This window comes from Hippocampus zosterae, chromosome 8, assembly GCF_025434085.1.
Source record: "Hippocampus zosterae strain Florida chromosome 8, ASM2543408v3, whole genome shotgun sequence".
NCBI classification, from domain to species: domain Eukaryota; kingdom Metazoa; phylum Chordata; class Actinopteri; order Syngnathiformes; family Syngnathidae; genus Hippocampus; species Hippocampus zosterae.
In genome coordinates this window covers 11174400-11200982 of record NC_067458.1, presented here as the reverse complement: position 1 = coordinate 11200982, position 26583 = coordinate 11174400, and the positions used below count along the sequence as shown (strand labels likewise).

At 41.6% G+C, this 26583-nt stretch overlaps 1 long non-coding RNA gene across 1 annotated transcript; it reads right to left on the bottom strand.

Moving 5' to 3' along the window:
* Positions 1 to 280: 280 nt before the first annotated feature.
* Positions 281 to 26583, bottom strand: LOC127606371 (uncharacterized). The gene is made up of 4 exons (XR_007963769.1): positions 26270 to 26583; positions 14957 to 15071; positions 6120 to 6250; positions 281 to 4393 (listed from the first exon to the last, which is right to left on the bottom strand). It is a non-coding gene; the product is annotated as an uncharacterized LOC127606371 (long non-coding RNA).

Here is a 26583-nt window from a genome sequence, read left to right as displayed (position 1 = left end):
AAACACCTAGTGAAAAAAAAAACAATGGCGTGAATTTGACTTATGTTATCTTTTTGTGGAACGACTAATGACTTCAGTGGACACAGATAAACAAGCTTTGATGACACTGTAAAGCACACATTTCCAATTATGATGTTCTTAACTGTAGATGTACAGTATATTTGAATTTTTTTCTTCAAGATGACTGAAGATTAACTTTCAGGAGTCAGAGAAAGCATTTTATTCTGGTCAGCTTAGTAAATATGTAATTCTTTAAAACAAATGAAACTGCAATTTAGTATTTTTTTATTATCAATTTTTTTTATTTGTTTTGCAATGAGTAGTGATTGGCACACCTGTCCCACAGTCTAGAGGTGCCAGGCTTAAATCTCTGCCGAGACACTCCTTTGGCCTGCATCTCAAAACCATGCATGTTGGTTTATCTGCAAATTTTTAATTTTCCGTAAGTGAAAATATGAGTGGCCTAAGTGGTTGTGTGTGTCGTGACCAGTTGTGTACCCCACCTTTTGTCCAAAGTCACCCGGGATGCTTCAATTCACCCAGCTTTGAGGGCAAGTGGTTGACAAAATAGATGGATGGATGGAAAACTTGAGGAAAAAAAAATTGTCTGACACATTCCAATGGAAATTATTTAATTGAATGCAAGGATTATAACAAACAGTGGTGTTTTAATAAACAGGAATAGGAAAAGAAAATCTTGATTCTGTTCAGGTTCACCTTCATTAAAAAATTAGCTCATTAGAAAACACTTTAAAAAGAATCTTGTCGAATGCATAAGGGCATCTAGGGTATACTTATTTGCTTGCTTGCTTCACTTAATATTTTCAGTCATATATCAAATGTAAATGCAATTTTATTTTAAAGGTCATCTCCCCCCAAATATCTCTGCATCTTCAACCGGCATCCCAACCACCCCTTCCTGCTTTGCCTTTGCTGCTCGACTTGAACCCCTCCAGCACACCCGGTGTGATCGAGATGCAATCTGAACTTCCTGTCAGTTCGTACAAGCCGTGTTGGCCTGTTATTGGTGGAAGGCTTGGAGCAGGGCAGGCTACATATAAACAAGAGCATCATCAGCATATCGTGACATTATTCGATGTGAGGGTCAGCTGAAATCTGGGACACAGTTGCATTCATCGGTCAGTGAGCTCTTCCATACAGTTAAACCCACCGACAGCAATGAATGTTGATTGTGACCTTTGTAGGTTTTTTGGGGGGAGTGAGTTGGAGGCGTGGGGGTAAAAATAAATAAATACATCAAATTTGTCATTTTACTTGTGGAAAAGGCTCAATGGTTCGTTGTTAATGCCCGTGTGCAGGATCTGCCCGTTTTGCTTCAATTCAGAGTAATGGCCTACAACAGGGTACAATCAACGGTCGATGGTTCTTCAATTTAGCCAAACTCACCGACAGCGTTGAATGTTCACTGGGGCAAGCACAAACCTGATGGACATGGCTTCAATGTTTCAATCTCACCAAATGCTCTTGTGGGCTTTCCATAATTTGATGGCATCTTCTTGAGATTGTAAAAATGCCTATCCAATACTAATTTTAAACACAAATCCCATTAGTAAGCTACCTGGACACAAACATATATTTGTATGCCTATCCCCACTTGACATGTTCACCAAGTAGTACCAAGCCTGAGAATTACAGTGGAAAAGTTTTAAAATAGACGAACCGTTATGTTGAAATGAATCTAAAAAGAAAGGTATTATTAGAGCCCACTGTGCACTCCCTGGTCTCCACTAACAAGGCCCTTGCAAAAAGAACTGGCTTTGCCTCACTCATTGTTCGATGCCAGCAATGTTAACACTAGCCTGTTATGAACTGTCACCTAGTGTTATATGTATGCAACTCCTTTAACACGTTCTCATTATGACACTAAGGATAGTGTCAGTGTTACAAGAGGGCCTAATTTCCTTGAAAATAGCAGTCGAGAGAGCAGGATGTCATCTTGAAACAGCTGAGTCATGGCAGTTTTTAGGTGTGGCGTGCTCTCTTACAGGGCCACTGTCACGCAAGAGCCTCTTGCAGTGAGCAAGATGAAAATGTTGACTCACCGAAATTAAAAAATCAGTTTCGCTGTGGCGTAAACCTTCCTTTTCGGAGACCAGAACTGCCGCACACTTGCATAGAATGTTTTTTCTGAACAGTGCGGCGTTGTTGCTATTTGAGGCAGCGTCGATATTCGGCTTATTAGAAACTGTACATCAGAGGCCAAGTGTCAAGATGGCACCGGCAGAAAACATATGCAAGTGGGAAGCTTTTAAGGAACAGACGATCGCTCAGTTGATTAGGAAATGTGAAACAAAATGCCATGCCGACACAACCAAAGAGCATTAAGTACTTCAGAAATGAAATATTATTATTATTGTTATTATTATCCGAGCATTTTCATATTCTGCCTCTATGTGCGTGTGCACACACACACACCCACACACAAACACACCCACACACCCACACACACACACACACACACACACACACACACACACACACAGCACACGCACGCACGCACGCACACATACACGCACACTAAAAATCCCAATTATAAAATGGTGTTTGCTTTTTACTGCAAGCGATTCCTTTGCTCCCTCACAAAACAGGATTTGAATGACAGTGTTGGAATTGGCAGAAGTGGATGTTGCTTGATAAGGTCTTCTCTGGCTGCAGGAGGGGGGGGTGACAGCAAGAAAGATCTGGGCCAGGAAGAGAGAGAGAGAGAGAGATGGGAAGAAGCAGAGAGGGAAGGGCCCTGAGCGGACAATGTTGCTCTAATGTGAATGACAAGGTCTGCGCACACATCAGCCCTCAAACCAGCCTGGATGTGTGGGAGATGGATGATGGCGGATGGAGGCAAAGTCAGAGTGGGAGTGAGAAGAATACGAAGAGACAGGGGGAAGTGAGGGTGGGGTTTCAGGGTGTCCGGCCTTCAAAGGCGATGGCCTTAATGGCATGGACAGCTCTGACATTTAGCTCCTGAGTCATCTGTAGACGGGCAGAGGTGGGTTTCGTCAGGAAATTATAAACGATCAGGAGGCGCTTGCCAGTGAAATTAATATGAAGAGGATAGTATGCAAATCTGCTCAGAAGGGAATTGTTTGCACTCCTAATTTGGTCCCCCCTAAAGTGGTTCCCTGCACTTGGTTCTGCATGGAGACCAGCGAAATTCTATCGTCGCTGCAGGTCGAAATTCGTCAAAGATTCACCCAAAACACAACACCGACGGTTCCCAGTGGAGTTCCCACAACAGCAAGCTCACAGTCTTACTAACTGATATCGTCAAAGTTTCCCCAATTGCTGCTGGTTACGTGTTGGAACATCTTTGTCAATCCAGAAGGACAAATTCATACAGCGTGGATCAAATTACTCCCAAGTAACAAAGGAAGTGCCTGTGGTCAATATCTGAGTCGCATGTGAATGTCTCCTCAAATCTAACTTCAAAAGATAGCCTTTCCTTTCTTAGCTCGGGTTGCGCTTTAAAGCCAAGTCCAGGAGGGAAGGGTACAGTAGATCAGTTTTATATGAGAATTGTGGGTCTTATTCTTTTGTTTTATCTTGGTAATGACCACCAATAGCAGGCCAGGGTGTTGCCATGGCAGCCAGTGAACAACCAGTGGTTTGGAGCTTTATTTTAAGCTAAAATTACAGTGTTACTTTAAACGGCTGTTTCTGATTGGTTCCCAATAACTAAAACGACAGATTTGCTGTTTTCAGTTTTTTTTGTTAGTTTTTTTTTTCAAATCTTTGTGTGGTCAATTGCTCACACAAAAATAACATTTGATTTCAGCACAGATCAACAAATGTTTTTTTTTCTTTTCTTTACTTCTGTGTCAAGTCGACCTTATTTCTTCAGCCCTAAATTACAGCAACGTCTCAAAGGGCTTCCCATCCCCACAGTCTGTGCCACATCTGCATTAAGTCTTCAAGAAATTATGTAAGAATCTAAATCACAAAATTCAGGCGGAGGTACCAGAAGATGTTGCTGAAATTTGGATTGTGATCATTTGGTTTCTGATTTTTCGTGAACATTGTTGTAGTTTTGCTTTTCGAAACACAAATCAAATTTGTGATGATTACTCTCTATTTGGAGACCAGTTTCAGCCAGTGGTGTTGTTGTGGAGGAAAGCCCTCCTCAGTTTACATTGAATTGTGTCTCACAAGTAGGAGGACATTCCTGGTGAGGGTGCTACTGACTGCCCGCAGGTATAGACCGGCCGCCTCTGTCTGTCTGCTGATATCAAACCGCGACGATCTGTTTAGTTGCCTGACTTAATGCTCACCTGCTCACGCGCCTCTGGCTGTGTGTGTGTGTGTGTGTGTGTGTGTGTATGTTAGACTTGACTTCCTCTGTCTCGTCACAGCTGGAATGTTGTCTCTTTCTGGTGCCCTGCAATTACAGACATACAGACACACACAGGAAATTACAGATGGATCCCTGCTGGGAGGACGAAAGCCTAAACTGGACACATCCCTGTCTAAATCTTGGGCACGGGTGTTTGGGCAATAATTGTTCACTGGATTTGGTGGCACCTGCACAACATTCCGAAATTCAAGATACACTACATATAGTTGTTTATACTGATTGTTATAAAGTGGGACCTCAAATCACAAACTCATTCCGTGATCCCGTTCGTCACTCGTAATGTTCATAAATCGAGGGTAACGTTTCCAGGGAAATGAATGGAGGCTCACCACTTGTTCACCGTGCTGCCGTAAATACAGGAATAATTATCACTAAAAATCCTTGTATTTATTTTACGTAATTTACAAACGTTACAAATATTATTTCATGGTTTTTCATTTCATGTGGGCTTAATCTTGAATTTGTTCCTTCAAATATATTTCCATTTTTAGGGACAAAAAAACAGGAACAATGTTGATTGTTTTTGCTTATTAATTACATTTTCTATTGCTCTCAGTTGTTCCTTAATGAGGACCAAAGACAATAAATTCCATTCTTGTTTAATAAATAGCATTTATTATTGTGTCATGTTCTTTTATATTACTGGTACCTAAAATATCAACATAGGTTTTCACTGTTGCGGCGAGTATATGAGAAAGTCTACACGGACTGGCAGTGAATAATGTCATGGGAGAGGAGCGAACCAGGGAAGAAGCGGGATAAGTGAATAATAGCCACTCGGCTGCAGGAAGAGTAAGAGTACCTCGCTCTCACTTTACCCCTCCTTCCTTCTGACACACACACACACACACACACACACACACACACACACACACACACACACACACACACACACACACACACACACACACACACACACACACACACACACCTAAAATGCATGAGATACTCCTCAGGGCACCAAATAACAACGTTCTTTGTCATTATCGTCACCCAGCCGAAGCACCCTCCAGTCTCCCGCACAATCCATGACGTGTCATTTACATTGTGTGGTAAAATGGATGCATCAATAGACTCACCCAAAAGCAGAGCAAAGTCCCTTCCTCTCTGATTTTTGAGTGCTTTAATAGCCGGCAATCACACTCTTGAGTTGCGCCTCGTCAGAACCGAGAAGCAAATGAGCGACATTCAGCCAAAACCCAACTGACGAAACTGAGTACTATCACGACGGCAAATGCTTGCCTTGAAAGAAGTCGTTTTTTTAAATGCAACAGATGTGCGTTTTCTGACTGGATTAAAAAAAAAAAACACCAACTCGTATTCAACTGTAGAGGCGAACAAACTGGAGGGAGGCTGCAGGATGCTGAGGTTTGGGAGGAGCACTGGTTGGGTTGAGGAGTGTGAAGGGGTTTGTGGGATATGTGGTGCAGCTGTTAAACTTGAGGAGATTGCTGAAAATAGACGGGATGTATTACTTTACACTTAAGGGGCTTTTGCGCGCATATTTACTTAAAGGGCCGTATTTCATTGCAAATCGACATACGGGGTCAGTACTAATCGACACCATGACTGTTTGGTTTCATTAAATTACACAATTTTGCATTTGTTTAATTATTAGACAGAAATTCGAGCAAAAGAAAAAGGCAATGTGTTTCTATATGCAATTCGTTAGAATAACAACATGGGATAATGAGCAAGCTACATCACAGGCACAGCGTTGCTGTCATCTTTTTACTCGATGGTCTCATACCGTAAAAGGCAAGGGTGTGCGTGGCATGCGGCAACAAACGCTGGGCTGGTGGGGGTGGTGTGCTGGTGTTAGACTGCAGACAGACCCGAGGTGCCGTCGTATGTGTGTGTGCACCTCCATCATGTCTAGACCTGGGCAGAAAAAGAATAAAACACACACACACAAGGATAATTTTAGGTGGTGGTTTGCATTACACGCGATTAAATGTAATTGAAGCCTTGATGCAGTAGACTCAAGAGAAATATAGGATTTTCCTTTCAGATCATTTTATAAGACATTTGTAGTGGGGCAATGTGTTTAGAGAATAATGAGTAGCATAATTAAATGGAATAACTCTTTAAAAAGTGCCCTTCATTGCATGTTTTTTTTTTTTATGTGTACAACAAGCCCACTCACAACCTATAAACACTGTAGGTGGTCTTGAGAAACAAAGATGAAGAGCCCACTTGGGCGTACATTTGCACGAGATTCTCTCTCTTTCGCTCTCTTTTTTTTAACCCTTAAAGTAGTACTGTACATCAGTTAAGTTTCAGTGAGCTCAGTATATTGGCCAGCGTATCTCAAATTACATTTTCGGCTGCTTTGTTCTGCAGCGTATACACAGCCTGTCACGGAGTGCCTGCAAAAAGCGTAATAATGTTCAGAAGTTGTGTTGAAATGTTCACAAACAAAATACTGACAGAGCACGAGAGAGAAAAAGAGAGCTTTTGAAACAACCCACCCATAATGAAAGGCGTGTCTGCTGAGAAAGATCCAAACTTGTCTCCAATTGTAAATGCGTTCTGGGCTCCTTTGTGGCTGCTGAGCCCATTGAAAATTCCGGGTGAATATCATATCTTTAAAAGTATTTTGAGCCACTTTGAACACAATACTTTGGAGAGGTTTTTCAGAGAGATGTTCCCACCCTATCCTTTGCCGTACGCAGCATTTGCTTCTTGGCAAACATTCGACAGAGGTCATGATTTCGTGCGGTGAGCGCAAGGGCTTCTTTCTAAAAATATCCAAAAGTGTACCGTGCTAGGTTTCAGCATTTTTAGTTTGCGTACACAACAGCCCCCCCCACCCCCCGCCCCAGATCTTAAAGTACAAATTTGCATGCAGATGCTACGGCCGATTTCAAGGATCTCTTTTTCCCCCCTTATGGCTACCCCATTTTTCTTTACAGGCGCTCAGTCTTTTGTTATTTAAAGCAGTCTACACAAAGCTCTGTTGAAACCTGTGTTGCACACAAACGCCATTGTCATAAATTAACTTGATAATTCAAAGAAATTATGGTGACAATCTGTAAACGCAGTTGCTAAAGAAAGCAGAAATCTCCCCCAAAAGTGGCTGAAAGGTGGCTCGCTACAAAGAAACTTGTCAGGGAAATATATTTCTTCAGAGTTCCTCCGCCACGGATCACGGAGAAGGAACAATGGCTGACCTTGGCTGGATGAAAAATTGCCGCAATTGTTCAAATTTAGCTTTGATGTTAAAATAAAGTGAGACCGCGCTCAGCACAGGAAGCATGCCACAGGAGAAATTGCATCTTTTGTGCTCTTAGAACTGATCTCATTTTTTGTTCTTAAAGCTGCAGTTAGGAATGATTTTCTTCTCTTTGCTCTCAGGCTCACCCTATACAGTTTCAGGTCTATACCCTTCAGTGATTAAAATTCAAAAGAAGTAAATATAGTGGAAGACGAGCTGACCAAAGTATTGCTAAAAACTTCGTCTGTACTCGAGCAGACATTTGCTTGACACCTCAGCAAAAAGAGGCTATTTTGTCACGTGTATCGACACTCCACACAGATACCACAACCCTTGATATAGTTTGCATATTAGCGTTGCATCTACTAATAAATCTCTTGGTAGCTGGTTAGCTGATGCTTCATAGCAATTATTGGACTGGAGTCAATTTGAAGGAAAGCAATCAGAGGGTGAAGAAAGCAACACGGGTACGTGCTAGCTAAACAAATAAAATAGCTATTGCAAATTGTCATGGTCGATAAGTATTATAAAACACCCAAGGATTACCATGGCGAGTTAAAATGGTGTGTGTTTCCTCCAGGATGATTTTGCAGCTGTTTTTGTGGAACTAAAACTTTTGTAGTACCTCCTATTTTGCATACATAACCGTGTGCAGACCACACTTTCCATTTTGATCACAGTCAAATGTGGGCATTTGTAACAGTACTCGAAGTTGTGAGTGCCAAACAATAAGCGGTTTTGTCTAAACTGACCTTATCATTGAACCCTGATTGTTTTGTTGAACAACCCTTGCACATCATAAAGAAATCATCGAGCTACTGGGTGGGATATGTTTAGTGCCTGACTTGCAATCTACAAGTTCCTATGTTGCAAAGACGTTTTCCTTTCTTTAAAATTCCTCATTTTTTTTGCTCACTACATGGGTACAAACAATGGGACAAGCTGCATTTTTTTTGGCTTGGTTCAAACCAAATGTGCTGCCAGCTAAATGAGCCATTTTATAAATGAACAGACGTTTGAACGTTTCTTAACACATGTGGTGTTAATCATTAAAAAAAGAAACAACGCTGATAATCAGGACTAACTGCTTCAATCTCCTGCTTTGGGCTTTGACGATTGTCATCTTTTTCAATAGAGTACAAGTAATCTTGTTTGAATCGCAGTTTGTTTCTGTCTTGACCATCCTTTGGTGGTCACTTGGTTTGGGTTTGCGTGACTTTGCCAGCGCTCAAGTTGCACAACACAATTCACAGGATGCTGAAAGATTATTTTAGACGGTCCCATAGCAATGTTTTTCTCCTATGACAGCAGGGTCTGGCAGGCAATAACCCTTCTTGAAATCATCAATAAACTTTTTAATCACAGGGCTGACAAATGATCAAGGGCGGGAATGAGCTAAGGATAACAAACATAATAAGAGTTAGCAGTCCAATTCTCACCAGATAACTGAGAACTCTTGTTGAAAGCTTGATGGATTGATGCTTTCTGTGGAAACTAACCACTTCCTGGGCTTGAAATATCATTTAACAACAGACATAAAATTCAGACACATAGATAGAAATACCACATGAGTTGGTTCTTCTTGTCAGAACTAAGTCAGAACCCAATAAAAGTCTGCATAATGGGCTGTTACTACTGTTAGTTGGTATTAATTTTGGTTGGGAGGACCAAGATTTTTTTTTCCCCCAAGTATCATAACATGTTTATTAAGAGTCATAATTAAATGTATGCATCCGGCCAGTTTTCATTCTGAACCCCATAAGGTGTTTTTTATTGTTTATTATTTTTAAACAATATCGTGATAGAGGCCCGAAGACCACACAGAACAGCAAACTCGCCAAACCTACAAAATCGTCACAAGTCTTGATATATATATACAGTCATTCATCATTCATTCATCTTCCGAGCCACTTGATCCTCACTAGGGTCGCGGAGGGTGCTGGAGCCTATCCCAGCTGTCTTCGGGCAGTCGGCGGGGGACACCCTGAATCGGTTGCCAGCCAATCGCAGGGCACACAGAAACGAACAACCATTCGCACTCACACTCACACCTAGGGACAATTTCGAGTGTTCAATCAGCCTGCCACGCATGTTTTTGGAATGTGGGAGGAAACCGGAGCACCCGGAGAAAACCCACGCAGGCCCGGGGAGAACATGCAACTCCACACAGGGAGCCCGGAGCTGGAATCGAACCCGGTACCTCTGCACTGTGAAGCCGACGTGCTAACCACTGGACTACCGGGCCGCCCATATATATATACACTTTTTTATTATTATTATTTGTTGGATGGGTGTATTATTGCTGGAAAGAAAGAAATTATTCACGATATCGCATCAACAGTCATTAGTTTAGTTTAGGGGTTTTTTTTACCCCCAAAATATAAAGTGTTCTTTATTTTGGTTAATTACAACACTATAAATTATTTAAATTCATACCAGAGTCAAACAAATGTATCTCTTCAAATAAACAAAACAAAACAACAACAGCACTTCAAAATGACAACTCATTTTCTTTAAAATCGCTTGCCACTTTCTTGATGGCAGAAGATACACTGTTCAACACCGAATAACATATCTTTTCAGGTCAAGACGAGCCTGCTATTGCATCCATGGAAACTACACGGCTGCAGAGCTCATTCAAAAGAAATGCCCCGAGTTACTCAAAGATAGATGGCAATAAAAACTCACATGCTGGGTGGCACTTTGCCATCATTGAGATATTCTATACGTAAACGTTAAGGCAGCTCTATGGTGGTCTTATTTTTACGATAATGCCGCTCATGCTCGGTGTAAATGAGGCAATAAAGACATGAAGACGAGGAGTTAGTGTTGGCTCAGAGCTTTGATCCTATGCCCACTTGTCCCCGGGATTGCTGTTTTTGAAGTGAAAAGCATTTGGAATCCGAGGCCTAAAAATGAGGACACCCAGAAGCAACTGATAATCGGTGCAGCAACACGGGCTCACAGCGTCTGACTCGCAATGGAAATGACCACCAACAATAAATGTCCATTATCCCTGTTCACTCCTTCCCTCATGTTTCCAATGTGTTATCCGCCACGGATCAATGGCTTAATCGTGCTCCCGTTGTATTTTGGCCGCGATGCTATTGAAAGCTATTTGCACCAAGTAGGGAGGCTAATGACCCAGCGCTGATGCTCTGTGTTTGGCCGGGAGCTCCGATCAAGCGAAGGTAAGTAAACTCATATATTCTCCAGGGGCCATACTAATGAGAGGGAATGAGAGCACAAGGTACGGTTCATCATCTGTTTAGGAACTTGGAAATTTGACCCGCTAGTCCAAAAATGATTGCAGCATTTAAATACTTGCAATATTTAAACACACCAATGACGATAATCGGTACGAGACACGTATGACGCTTTGCCATAGTCCAATTGACAATAACATACGAGTACTTTTGTTTTTATTCTTTCCTATATTAGATTGATAATGACTTGCTTTGTTGAATATTGACATCACATTGCTGTAAACCGACCGACACTGATGCAAAGTGGCATGAGGTGGAAGGAGGAGGTAATCTCATCTGCCTCTTTGATTCAGATCAAATCTGGCGACCTCTTACTACTACGGCTCATGTAGAAATATTTAAACTTGTGAATGTAGAAAAAAATAGGGAAACAAAAAGACTGTCTTCAAGAATAGGAACCCAATAGCACTGTGTATTTGTGTGTGCATAAGCGTTTTCGTGTGTGTTGGTAATCCCACCACCGGCAGACTAATGATAGGTCTTATCGACACCCTGCAGTCAATGTGAGCCTTTGTCTCCTCTCAGGAGGCTTGACGGAAAGCCTTGGGGGCTCCTGCCTCTCAGCCTTTTCATTCGTTCAGCCGCTGATAAAAATGAACACTAAAATGGCCACTGTTTTAATGCTTCATAGGCACAAAACATCATGAAAAAAATCTTCACTTCGGGTGGTTCATGGACTAAAAAGCTAAAAGATTTGCTGAAAGTCTGTCAAGGTTGAGATGTTCAGACAATGTATTTGCGTGAGTGTGTGTGTGTCTATAATTTTAATAGATTCATATCTGTGGCGAGAACCAGACGCTATTAGGTGAGTCCAAAGTTAGCTGAAAGCTAACAATTTGACTGGGCCCCTATCGCTGCTAGTTTTACTAGATTCCGATCAGCGGTGAGAAACAAGGGAAGTCGCACAAAGTAAAGCTTCATTGGCAGAATAATATGTCCATCCATGCGCAGAAGAGTCGCGTGCAAAGGACAACTTTATCTATCATAGAGTAATAAACGCCATCACACTGCAGTGTGCTGTTATAAAGTCAGTGTCATAATTATACTTGCTGGAATACGCCAAACGACCATGGCTCGGAGAAACTGACATGATGGCGAGTGACATTTTTAATCATATGCTTTTATATTGGTCCTTGAAAGTACTGTATGTCTTCAAATGAAAATGCTTTTATTTAAAAACATATATATATATATATATTGCATGTCGGGCCGTGCGTCTTTGTGTTCAGTGTGCATTTATTAATTGGTCCAGATATCATGGAGCTTAGTATATGATGATAGCCATTAATGCAGTTGTACTACTAATAATTAATAATAGTTATGCATGATGCTGTGTTTCTGTAGATTGCACATTCCCTGCTAAAGCAGGTATTGGCTTGCTCAGAATGGAAACAAAATTAAAGCAAATCCCTGTGTAGGAAGAGCAGTTCAGAAAATTGATGGATAGATGAATTGCTATTTGAGCACAATAAATTCCATGTGCAGGAAAATAATTTTGTATTTAATTTCATAATCCTACATTCTCTCTTGTACATGGTTGATACCTACATTAAAGTAACAAATTATATTTATAGAGTAATGATGATGTTGTGTAATTGAATGCTTTGCAGATTTTTGAAAATCCTATTACAAAATATCCTGAGGTAACACGGTCCCGTGGTGATGTTCTTCACAAAAGGTTATTTTTATTTTATTTTTTGACAATTTTAGGGGTTAACCAAAAGGCTTTGGGGTAAGCATTTGTTTTCCAGCTGAGTTGTGAGCTCACCTTTCCCTTATGGTTAATGCTTCACTCACTGAGAACAAATGGGGGGGGGGGGGGGGGGGGGGGGACTGATTAGACTTAAAGTGTAGACATTATATACTCTTGAAATCGTCCCAACAGTCCTAACCTCGGAGGAGAAGTGATGTATTGGCCTTATGGGGGACATTTAGTGGATATTAGTGCCTGTCGAATAGAAATAACAACCTACATTTCCCGTGTGTCACTGTGTCGGTAGGAATAGGAACGTTTACAATGTACTCTTACATACTTGATGTACTCTTACTCTTTGCTTTGGCACATTCCTTCAACACCTCCCCAAGTTGTGGAATAAATCTCAACAGACTGACTGAATTAATTTTAAATACCTGCAATTCCAAGTCAGATATAATGTTGGTGAAAATGTCAATATATTATAATACATGTCATTAGCAGGTTTTATTAAGTCTTCTCCTTTCATGTACAATATCTTTATAATTAAGAGCGTTTAATGCCTCGTGGTGGTATTTGCACTCTTGTGCTCCCTTTGAAGGTTTTAAAATGAACCAAATACCAAAATCCACCCACCCCTTGAATAATTTTGAAGCTACGGCCATTTTGAAATATTTTTCCCTTTGTGTGGATGCAGGTTTAACACTACTTCTAACACTTGTCCATAAGGTTTATTCTTTGTTATCCATTTCAGCGTCATTTTCGAGCCCCTTGCCGATGTAAATTGCCGCCCATCTTCCGCTTGTCCTTTGGCTGCGAGCGTGAAAGGGATAATGACTCGTTCTGTCCCGGCGTGCTGCGGTGAATCAATCGGACTTGACTGAGTGACTCACTTGGCTGTCACTTCCCGTTTGCGTCTTTGAAATATGACACCATTTGACAATGTGTGGCGTTAGCTCTCTGCAAAAAGAAAACCACCCTACTTGTTTTCGTCCAGCAGGTTTAGAGAAACTTGGACACTCCTCAAAGAGCAGAGAGAAGACATTCGAGAGGAAATGAGTGGCGTGTGGGTGGTTTGAACATACTCTACTGTTTTCCTTTTTTTCTTCTTCTTCTTCCCTCCCTGGATTCAATCTGCCTCATTTTAGCAGTTCCTGAACCAATAGGCTGGTATGTAATTGTACATGTGACTCCATATGCTCTGGTATGTTCATATGCGGTGCATCCATCAATTCAGATGAAAGAGGTGGCACAAACCAAATTCTTGATGAGATGTGAGCATGTGTAAAAAACGTGCGAGCAGGCAGTCACTGGATCTTTGACCTCTTGTTTCCTGTTTTTCTTTTCTTTTTGAAAAGGCTGTCTTTGGTGGCCAATGTAGATGGAAGAAAAACCTGGACCACTGCAAAGGCAGTCTCTGCTGTCCAGGCGACAGGAACAATCATTTTCAAAACAGAAAGATGGCCTGCGTGTGTGAGTGTTTGTGGGCAACCAAAGAGAGGACATCGTGGAGCTGTGACTGCTAAAGAAAGAAGGAACAGAAGGGAGGTGTAACAGGGAAAAAGAGCAGCAGAAGACTGAAAATAAAGGTTGAACACAGCTTCCTTAATATAAAAAAATCATTACAAACTCAAATGAACATATTTAATATGTTCAACTGAGATTAAAGTGAATAGTGAGGTTATGGCATGTGGTCATTGTTCAGCCAGTTTTTAACAGTGTGTGGTCTTATCATTCTTGGCAAAATATGATTGTACCAGAACTAACCATGAACACAAAAACATTACAGTGCATGTGCTTATAATTTAATTTTAAAAAACAAAACTTAAATGTGAAAATTAGGATCATAAAATTGTGAGCACAGTGTTTAAATCAGTGCGCAAAACAATAAAAGCTTGGATAGTGAGCTCGTCATTCGAGCTGGTGACTAGAAGGGGGAAAAACATTTTCTTCGCCATTCACCTCTCCTCTTTAACTATTCCCCTCTCCATGCACGTCTTGCATGGGAGAAAATGATTTAGTGCTAAACAGAGAAAGAGAGAGAGAGAGAGAGAGAGCATTAATCAAATGGAGAGTGCTCATTTGGGGAGCTGCAGACAAAAAGGGTGGATGAAAAAAAAAATCTGGGTTGAAACAGCAGAATGTTTGTGAAAAATAAGGAAATGCCGGAGATGACAGAGAGGATGTAGCAGTTGAATTAGGCTGGTAGTTCAAGCCTTCACCTGGCAACTGTGACTCAACACCAGACTGACACACATGAAAATATACACAAAACAAAAAGATGAACGCAAACAGGAGCTCCCAGTTCTGAGACACAGCTGAAAGAGGCAAATGGTAGAAAAGGCAAGAGAAGACGCACATCGACCTGAGACAATGTGTAAGTAAGCCTTAGGCAAAGTGAGTTCTCTTACCTTTTTTTCCATTTCTTGTCGTGTTCTGCTGTGGGGTGTCCCTCCCTCCACCTCTGTGTTCGAGGCAATTGTTCTTGTTTTCTTCCTGTTATGGCAGCCCCAAACATGACCTGGACTGAATCAGAGCAAAGAAGGGAAACGCGGGATGAAGTGGCCCATGACAAAAACTTGTATGAAAAATTAAATATGTTTTATTTAATCTCCTGTGAGACTCGAGTTATTGCCACTTCTAGTCAATCTCACCACAGTGCGTTAAGAAAAATGTACGACCAAGATACGGTAAGCGCAGATGGCGGTAGTTCATGACCTACTGCAGAATTTGCTTCCATAAAAGCCAGCGTAAATATAATCTAATGTTTTGGATTGTATCCAAACTTTTAGTAACGTTTTTGAGAGGCAGAAGGCAAAGCTTAAAATCCCTTAGTGTGTTTAAAGATAAAGAAAACGTTTGCTCAGTGCAACAAGGAATGAGGTTCAACTTAAGGTCAGGTATGGCAGTCAAGACACGATACACCGTACAATTATTATAATTATTTTTTTAAATGAGACTGCCTCTTGACTTGCCTCTCCTTCCTATCATAGTTAATTAATTGTGCCACTGGGACGAGCATGTACATACAGTACGTGTTTAGGGTGTACACATAACATCTGATGAATTTGCTTACAGCTGTGACAGCTGCCACTATGAGCGCACACACACACACACACACACGCACACACACACAAGTGTGTTGTCTCATTTGTTTCATTCAGCTGCGCACATAATGCACAAAAGGTTAAGCAAATTGTGTATAATGGCCCGTAGACAATGTATCATTCGCATCCACGGTCAATCTCACTCACTCACACACACACACACGATCTGCAGCTTTGCCAGTGTGTGTTGGAAAAAACTGAAGAAGAAAAAATAAATAAATGACTTGCACTGTTGGTGCTCTTTATTCCAGTGAACAAAACAGACAGACTCGCTCCTCTCCTCATTCATTTTAATGATAAAACCTCCTCAGTCACACTCTTTTTTCCTGTTCCAGCACCCCCCCCCCCCCCCCCACTCCGACCAACCCAACCCGCACCACACCAGCCGGGTGGAGACCCTCCCAAAAAGCCACAGCCAGGCAGAAACAGTGATCCTTTGTTTAAAACCCCCAGACTCCCCAGTCCACCAACAGTACCCCCCCCCCCACTCCATTTCTTTTCTGCTAACCCCTTACCATGCTGCGGATGATGCTGTTCAGCAGTGACAAAGGCATGGTTCAACACAAGCACTATTATGAAGTGAGGGATGCAATAAAGGTATGGAAGGTGAGGATAGTGACGGTAAAACAAAACAACAACAAAAAAGATTGTCCTTTTTGCTATTGCAGTTTCCCTCACTTTCCGGGAATTCTGGCACGTCACTACGACATTAAAAGCCACCTTCCTGAATGAACAAAACGAACCTGGAAGCATCAAGTCACATGCTGAACAAATTTCAAGTTTTTACCACCAGTAATTTGAACCGCTAAGGCAACAATGTGAAAAGTAGAAACAAACCTGATACTCTTGTTTTATTTTTGCTCCATAAAGGGGAAAAAAAATTATATACACATAGCACCAAAATAGGTGGGTGATGTTCCACACAAGTAGACCATAAAAATAGTCCCCAAGTACACAGCTTCATTTTCTTCCAGAAAAAAAAAAATCCTAGGAGAGACAATTTTAGACTTTTCATTTTGGCACTGAACCCAATCATGTGAATACAACAGTTTCTTCTCTTCTAATTAGTCTCAGGGCAAGCATCATTTAAGGGGAATACAGTTTGACAACAGGGCCTAAAATTCCTTTTTTTTTTTGGTGTCAAAAACATACATAAACATTTCAGCTCGTATGGTATAACTGCTGAAAACATTTTTTGGGGGTTGGGTTGTTGTTTGCTTTAGCTTTTACAATGTGTGGCAGCATTATATGTATATGCACAACACGTCTCTCAAAATCTACACTTATGTGTCATTGCTACCTTCAATACAGGTGCCGACGAAGCACGAGAGACAACGTTGTGAACATGCCTGTGTGTGTGTGTGTGTGTGTGTGTGTGCGTGTGCGTGTGCGTAACTCCCAGTGATGCAGCTCAGCCTTGATCTAGACTCGCGCCTCCCTCAGACTCCCCCGCTGCGCCTTCTTCATTAATCAATAGGACAGATGAAGACAGACTTGTGCTGGGATGCAAGGCAAAACAATAGATGGCGTGTGTGAGTGTGAATGTAAAGGAGGCTGAATCGTCCTCGGGGAGAACCTGGCAGACATGATGCAAGGCTTCAAGGCTTCCTGCCCACACAAAGATCATTCAGACTGGATTTGCTTTCTTGTACCAGCCGAAAAAACAGACTCAATTTGATAGATGATTTGCATACATTATGTGTAGTGTGTGTGTTTGTGTGTGAGTGAAGGACCCAAACCTACAAAAAACGGCGTCACTCCAAAAGATGAGGGGGGAACCCCCCCCTCCCCTGAAAAAGCTGCTTTGATCAGTTGCGATTTTCACCCAAGTCCAAAAACTGTGCAAGCAGACAAAACAGTAATAACTTGTTCTGACTGATGTGCCAGTCTCCACTCTTAAACCGAAACCAACAACAATCAAACTCTTTAAATTAATTAATTAATTAAAAAAAAGGACAAATAGAAACGTCACAAATGACAAGCCAGTCATGAGACCGTCTGAAGATAAAAATAGCTGATCTTGTGTTTCATCTCAACAGAGCTACTTGGTGTATCTACTCGAGCGGGCCCTTGAGGGGAGCACGTTGCTAGCCGTGTTCAGTGAGGCAGGACAAGTGACATTTTTTATTATTATGATCATATGATCTCATTATGATATCATTTATACTTATTTCTCTCATCCCAGAAAGTCATGTCTAATTCAACTCGGGTAACGCTGAGACAGAATTACGAATCTGGTAATTGGTCACAAAATAATTTGTGATTAAATTACTTATAGGTGTCATTGTGTCTATGTCTTGGAAGCATGTAACAACACCCTTGACATGCATCGAAATCACTTTGACATTTGCATTATATTTTCCAGTGGAAGAATATTGGTTGGTCTATTACTTTTAATGTAGCCTTTTGATTTTAAACACATGGTTCAGAGTATTTAACATTTTCTTCATGACCTCAGTAAATCAATGTCAAGACTTTATGGAGGCAATCTTAAAACATGTGGGACATGGCTGTGTGGTTTCATTTGAGTTGTCTTTATAACGGAAGCGAACGTGGGCCATTTCCTGGTCTTCCAAACCAATCAAACCTTCTCACATATTATACAGCACTACAGTATGCAGGTACGTTTAAATAGTGTGTAAAGTTGGGTTATGACTACTATGTTTACACCGAGTTACACCATTCACCTCACTATTAAAGGACCTAATTGATTATTCGATCATTTAGAATGTTATTGAATTTCTCGAACTAATTGCTCATTAATAACAGCAAATAGCAAAAATGTGTGAATAATTGATACACAGTCACTTATAATGGAAAAAAAGTGAAAGTAACAACCCCCCTAAAAAAAAAAAATATTGAATAAGAGTTCATATACAGTTTCTTGATTTGCCACCTCTGCTGACATCCGACTCTCATTGAACGAGTCGAGGCAATCTGTCTGTTTACACCGTAGTTGGTGATATGGACTGTAACAATTTTTTTCTACATTTGGAAACCACTTGAATCTATTCTGACTATATATATTTTTTCAATTATCTTTCCGCTGCCATGATGCTTATCCAAACTGTACTATCTTTCAGACCAAAAAAAATCTAATTGTATTCCTTGATCCTTCAAGTGTAAATCCCCCCCGTTGAGAGAAACCATACGGAGAAAATGTTTAGGTTATCACAGAGATCAATTTAAGAAAATTACAAAAGTGTGATAAATATGGATGTTATAGCACTAACCCCAGTCTGTTGTAGATGTGTAGATTGCAACTCACAGTTCCCGAACAATTAAACCAATTTGATGAAAATGACAAACCCAGACACGAAATCCTGTGTTCGTTCCTCACCCGAGATGCCCTTATTGTTGAAGCACATTGTGTACTGTGACATTGTACCCAAGCCTGACACCCAGACAAAGGAACCAATGCGGGCCTCGAGGGGGCAGATGACAAACACTCCTAAACCATGGCCAGACATAATCCCCCACCCCCCCATCAAAGCCCACAACAAACGCACAGTGGAGGGGGGCCTATTCAGGGCATATTAGGGAGGTGAAGGAGGCCAGGCACTGGGGGACCCTCCCCACACGGCTCCCCTAATCATATGAGACAACTCCTCCAGAGGCAGACCGCCACCAAATCCTTTCCCGCCTCGGCAAGACCCCCCTTTTCATCCTCGCTGTACCCCGCCCAACATATGACCTAGACACATCCAGTGTTTACAAGGGTGGGCGGCCATGAATTGGATAGGCTGACCAAAATGAGCAGTCTCTTGGGAAATGTAGCATAATTGTCCGTCTTTTTGGGGGCCAAATTAAACAAACTTGACTGAATTCAAGTACCCATACGTCAACAACCCCCTTGTCATTTTAACAAACGGGCACGTTCCATAGAGCGCGCCACTGATGCAGAATGATGAGCGAGACACCATTGCCTCGTTATTTTGTCTTCAATTAGATAGGAGATGATGAGAGACAATGAGAGAAGCACTGGTAATCATGAGTCTTCCCGACTCACGCTGAGAAACAGAACTTCATTACGTCCGATGGCCCCTCATCGCCGATAAAGCCCCAAATGTGTACAGGTTCATTCATGGGAGGTTTTCAAGCATAGAAGGCTCAGAAAGTGGAAGAACCGAAAACTGAGAAACAGGCTAACTAAAGATACCTACCCAAGTAAATATGTGTCCTCTCTTCATGTTAAATGGCCTGACTTCTCAACTTGAAGCCCTGCAATTTTAGGTACAATTTTGTAGGTAAGCCGTAACATGCTAGTTTATGCTTGGCCCGCAAAAGCCACACAGTGGGACAACTCAAGACGGCATTGCCCGCTTTCCTTTGGTGCTATGACCACAAAAATGAACGAGAACATGGGCTGTGTCAAATAACTAAATTCATACGACAACTATAGCTCACTTTTGCCTCTTGAGGTATGAAGTGTTGCTGCACTAAAAACATTAATTTACAAACAGTACGAAGGCAAATTTGACAAGTAGGAGTCAGGGATATTATTAGAAACAAATACTTATGGTGGGTGACGAGACGAGAGCTCGAGTGAACTTCTTGGGAGGGATTGGCTGACAGGAAGTGAAGCGATGATGTCTTTTCATCTTCACCGCCGCATAAATGTTGTACAAGCTTAGTTCTGCGAGAAAAAGCTCAGACAGTGCCTATGTCAGCTCAAGAAAAGTTGGAAGCACAGGAGAGCGTTCATCTGAGAAATGACTCTAACCCGACATATTGCTGGTTTCAAGGCGAACCTCCTCATTTAAATCATATGAAGCTTTGCTCAGACCATCCAACAAATACACGATCACAAAAATGTGAACATTTTCTCTTTTCAACTTGGCAGACGAATTGTCCTACCCCAGCCCTTCCACCGCTAGCCTTTCACCTCTGATTACAGTAAAAAGAGCTGATCTGAGATGAACGCTCACACCGGCTCTGACGCTTTGTCATAAGTAAGAGAATTTTATTATTATTATTTTTAATCATTCAAGTGAAGAAAATGGTCCACTCCATTCCCGAGAGGCCAAAAGAAGGTTTGGAGAAATAGCTCCATTTATTTCTTCCCATGCATCCAACTGGGATTATGATGATCCCCCTTTCCCCACTCACCCCCCTCAGATGTTCTTGGAAAAAGATGCTGCTTACTTTTGCTTTTGTACATTTGCAAACCAGTGGGCTAAAAAGGGGTGGTCGTCAAGTCAAGCTGCCCCGGGGGCTCAATAACCGCCCCATTTAGGCTCCGCTTTTCAATCAGATTCCACCAAGTAGGGTGCGATCATGGCAACGTTTGTTTTGTTTTCAACGATATCCCCGTTTTCATTCATCGGAGGAAGTCCTCATTGCTCTCTTACAATTAGTGCGCGCACCAAGAATATATCATTTCTACTTATGAGTACACATCAATCACCTTTTTATGTTCTGTATGATCATCTGCAATGATGTGTCCGCAAATGTACTAACAATAACAAATGTGAATTAGGCTGAAGGTTTTCGAATATAGGACGTTTTTTCTTGGTGGAAGATGACTGTCATGTAAATTGTGATTGTGATGTGTTCATCATGAATTTATGTGTAGATGCTATGGTAACAAATTATTTATATATATATATATATATATATATAGAGAGAGAGAGAGAGAGAGAGAGAGAGAGAGAGATGACCAAACATAATTTAGCTCTAAAATTTAAAAAAGGTTTTGAAAAATGTACTCAGGCACTGTCTTGTTATTAATGTGTGGTTAACATTTGAAATAAATGATATCAATATGGAAGTTGGGATAACCATACGCAAATCAATACTCGGGGAAAAAAAAGACCAAAGGGAAATCATGCACTGCAGACATCACAAATCATAAAAAAATATGAATAAACATATAATCTAAGCAAAATGCTATTTTTTTCTTGTGCATGTCCAAGTCAATACCTTATGGCATTATGGGAAAAAAACATTTGTATTTGGACGACAAGTACAGCCAAATGTATGTGAAAGTATATTGAAAGAAACTTGCAAATACATCCAAACGTATGTGCCAGTCAAAGATGTTGACTCCACAGACACTTCCGGAGTTAACATCGAGGGAGATGAATGCCTTAACCAGAGGCCAAATGTTAAATGTGTTCATTAAGCTAGATGGCGCTGCCATGTTACTCCATGTATGCTGCAGCAGTGTAGGGCAGCCAGCATCTGCCTTGCCCCCCCCATTCCCCCCAGATGGTAGCAGCAAGTGTGAAGATTACTTCATTAACCTCGATGTGCTTTAACCAGTGGGCCATGCAGAGGGCTTGCTCCTTCTGCGTCTTCTTGAAATTTACTAACACTTATTAATAGCGCGAGGAAACTTTCATGAATGGCCTGAGGTGATTTGCGTTGCTGTTATCAAACACTGCAGTAATTCTACATGACATGCTTCTGATTAGCAACTCCTGCGATTATTGCACCATTTCAGGTCATCGTTTTTTTTCGCCCCCTTTTTGAAAGGTGTGGAATCAATTTTCCAGAGCAGGAAACATTTCAGAAGAAGGGGCAATTTTTGTATTTTTTTGGAATCATCTGTGGGTCTAACAGTGTGAAAAACGAACTTGTAATGGCTGTGTGGGAGCTGAAGGCAGTGAGGGCTTGCACCTGGAGCAAGGAGGAGTATGTGAGGGTCAAAGGTCATCTTGTGGGCTAAACAGGAATGAGGTGCTCTCTCTCCCTGCAAGTACCAGGCAACTCCTGCGGCGGCTTCACACAACGCGGTCCTTTCATACCACTTCCGTGCATTTCCGCCTCCACCTCTTTTTCTTTTGGAACTTGTGGAAATCCATAGGCGGCCCAATTATCCCCACACCCCACCACCAATCCCGTTCCAATCGTCCGTTTTCTCCCCACGGATGGAGATTCAAAAACAATTAACCTCTTTACGGCTGGGGACTTTTCCCAGGAAAGGGCACGGTGGTAATTGAATGACTCTGCACTGACCATGACTTCACCCCTTCACGCATAAATCTGGTTATTGAAAATCCTAATCTGTGTCTTTGTGATTGTCCAAAGTCATTAACATGGAGGTTGCACCATCACACAAGGAAAGCACCATTTCATTGCACGGAGGATTTAAGCGGACTGTTTACATTTGACCTACTGAAAGTGAGTGTTTGCATAATTTGCGTAGTCCTTTACAATTCTGTTACATTTTTCGTAACGAGACAGGGACCTTGATTTATTTATGTGTTTTTTATGTAGCAGTGCTGGTATATATTAGACTATTTCACACCAAGCGTCTATAAATTGTAAGAGCATCCCCCACATCCTTAGCCTTCAATAAAACGTTCTCTTTTCCCCCTTCGTTATGGAGGGGCCTCCTATTCATCTCCAGGTAGAAAGCCTCAAAGTGTAGGAGGGAAAAACAGCTTGTTGCACCCATTGAACTTTTTATTACTTCCCCCTTCAAAGGGTGGTGGCGGAGGAAGAGATATCCTCAATCTCCTTGAAGCCATGACACATGTCAGCTCTCAGCAAACACACAAACAAGTGCCAGGATTGCGACTGGACCCCTGTACACTGTGTGCATTTTTTTTACACTTGTCACATGTGACAAGATTACCCTTCTTTTGAAAGCGGAAGCTACAAATAATCCCCGAACAAACAGGTTTACCAAAACTGTCAATGTTTGGCTCAACAGCGTCAATGTTTTTTTTTTTGGTTTTTGTTTTTGTTTTTTTGGACAACTGCAAGAGCGAATAAATAACATGCATTTTCTTTTTCCAGGTTTATGGATCTCACTGACATAATATATATATGAATGAATGAATGAATTTTATATATATATATATATATATACACAGAACGAGAGAGAGAGAGAGAGAGACAGAGAGATCCAACTATCAATCGACAACGACAGTTTTCTATGAAATATTCTCATCACACAAACCCGGCAACATTTGGATGATGTAATCACCAACCAACACTTCAAGATGTCTGCCCTTCTCAAACGAAAAGATGCTCTTGAAGAAAAAGTAAAAAACAAATGCGTGCTATTGCATTTTTTACAAACGACCTCCTATAATTAGTGTTTCTTTCTGCTCGACTTCGGAAACAACTTTCAGCCTCCAGCTGGAAGCTTCCGAGTAAAGTGAAGATGCGCAGTCAGCAACTGAGGGTCTTGTCTTAAAAGAAAGAAAAGAAAAAAAGAAAGGAAGAAAATGGCGTCTAATCTTCAGTTCTAATTCAAGTGTAAAGTTAATTTTGGGGCATCCTACTGAGTACATATACAGTATGCATGAACATAGAAGACAATGCAATCCGGCCCTTATACAGTTTTTTCATCCCGTGAACAAAGAGAGAACAAAATAACTGCAGATTCCATGAAGCGGCATGTGTGATAAAACTAGCATTCACACACAGAGATGCACACACACACACTCACGCATTAAAGTCTTTGATGTTTCTTTGTGAATGTCTGCTGTAGCTGTGTGTGTCACCCATCCTCCAATCAAATATTTACGGTATGTACAGTGAACCCCCGCATATTCACGGTTCGGCGGTCCACAATTCATTTATTCACAGATGTCTTTTACTGGGAACTTATGGTCCGTTATACATGAATCGCAATTTACTGTACCGTGAATTGGCAAATACATAAATAAATAAATAACATTTGGAAAATTTTTTTTTAAGAATTATTCTTATCCGCATGGCAAAATATTGTCTGTTATTCATTCTCTAGTAGCATATCTTGAATGGAGAGAGCAATTTGTAATTGTCACGCCAAAAATTAATGTTAAACTAGTTGTCAAGCTCAACCAAACTTGGTGGACGGCAGAAGGTGGAAATTCCACGCACATGCTCCATTTCCAAGTGGGAGAGAATAGATAAGATGGCGTCACCCATGTTTTCCGTGGCTGATTTGCCTCACAAAACGATGGTCTTATGAGGACAAAACACGGCATGGAAACCAGTGGAATCCTTCATAACACTGAAGCGTGTTAATTCTACATCAGTCCGCGATGCAGCTGCACGTCCCACCAGCACAGGAGTGCTGTTGATGTAACTCCTACACGTTGCTGTCAAATGTTTATTGTTTTACGCCACACCACACTGCTACAGTCATTAATCATCATCATCATCATCGTCAGTTATTCACTGAAATGTACTTTTCGCGGTCGGGCTCAGTCACTATTAATATTGAATAGCAGGGGTCCACTGTCGTCTACAGAACAGCAGCAGTAAGAGTGGAAACTACACATACTTGCCACATGAGCAGTAACTCCGAAACAATATTGCGTGCCTTAAGTATAGACGAAGACGTGCAGACATAAAAAAATCATAGAATAAGGAAAAAAAATAAATAATATGAAAGATCCACGTGTGTTTCAGGCGTACTGGAACATCTCTTGATCATGATGTCTAGCCTCCAGGGGTCTGGTGGTTAGAGCGACCGTAGGTAGTGGTCAGGTTAACGGTGGCGCTGGCCGTGGAGGGTGGGAGATGCATGCCGACAAAGCAGAAATAAGAGTGTTGCCGACATACCACGAGCATCAAGGAAGGGAGGAGTTATGAGGGGTGCAGCGAAGGGAAAAAAGTAGGTTCATAAAAATTTGATAACATCTTCAGCTAAGTGACTTTCTGTGTCGCGTTCCTTTTTTTTTTTAATATATCAACTCCCCCTCTTTGTAGCTCCTCAGTGCCGCCTTAGAGAATAGGGCAGACACATTTTATAGGTCCTAATTAAAGCCATATGATGCCGTTCCGAACATCAAATGGCGCTGGTCCCACATGCCATTCCCTGTTACTGTGCAGAACAAACGCACAATCACAAGGAACCCATTTTTTCAGCTCGACTTTGAAATGTACATCATTTCGACACCCCCCCCCCCCCCAACACCCCCTTCACCGCACAGCGCTGTAACCCCACCAATTTTAAATCGACAAAGAGGTTCTGGGAGTGACATGAGATCTCTAGGGTGTGGTGGTGGGAACGGGGGTCAATGTTATGCGGCTGGGAAATGCACTGAAGTAGTATTTTTTTCAAGCGTCCACGTAAAAGTATATGTTTGAAATTGTATTTATTGATCGAATTATTTACTGAAGTCGTAGACCTTCGGGCCTGACAAACTTGGTTATGGACCGTCCACCCCTTAGGGGTGAAGTGAAGTGCTGTCCCGTTTATAGAGTCCTTTAAGAACTCATTTTTCCCCCCTCTGGCCACCCCAGCACCCCTCCCTAATTGTTCTCATTGAGCCTTGTGGAGCGGGTGCACAACCAGCCAGCCAGACAGCAAGGCTCGGGTCAGCGGGTTGACCGCGTGCTTTTTATCTATATTTCATGCTATGGCGCTGTGCAGACAGCTGCCCCCCCCGACCCTCATCCTACTCGCATGTATCACAAAGAAAAGAAATCATGTCGATGCACAAGGAGAGGTGACATGACAAGAAAACGTGCAACGTTTCACATTTCGTACAGCATTTCAGTATGTTTAATTCCTCTTTGAGCGCACGCGTTCGCGCATAAAAGTAGCACATTTAAAAGAACAAAGCTTGCGAATCCTTCTAAATGCCGACAGTGAAAACTGTTATTTGTAAAATGAATTTATTGATCGCAGCAATTACGAATAAAAGTGTATCAATATTTTCTACTTACGATTCATTTCAGCAACTTATGGGCGTTTATGTCTCGCCGCCGTGCGGCTCCGGTCGTCTGCTTGCAGAAAAAAAAGTGTGTCCTTCCTCGGCAGTGAGAGTCAGCATGTGCACATCTTCAGATGATATATTTTTTTTAAATATATTTTTTTGCTCTTTTTTTAAGCACACATTGTCATTGCACATACTGTAGATGCTGGACGCCCGATTTGTCCGGTGTAAGGTCTGCATTGATGCCTGGGCTGGTCGCTATTGAGCGCTGAGAGAGGAGCCAACATATAGAAAGGCGTCATGTGAGCAGGGAGGCGCGCGCCA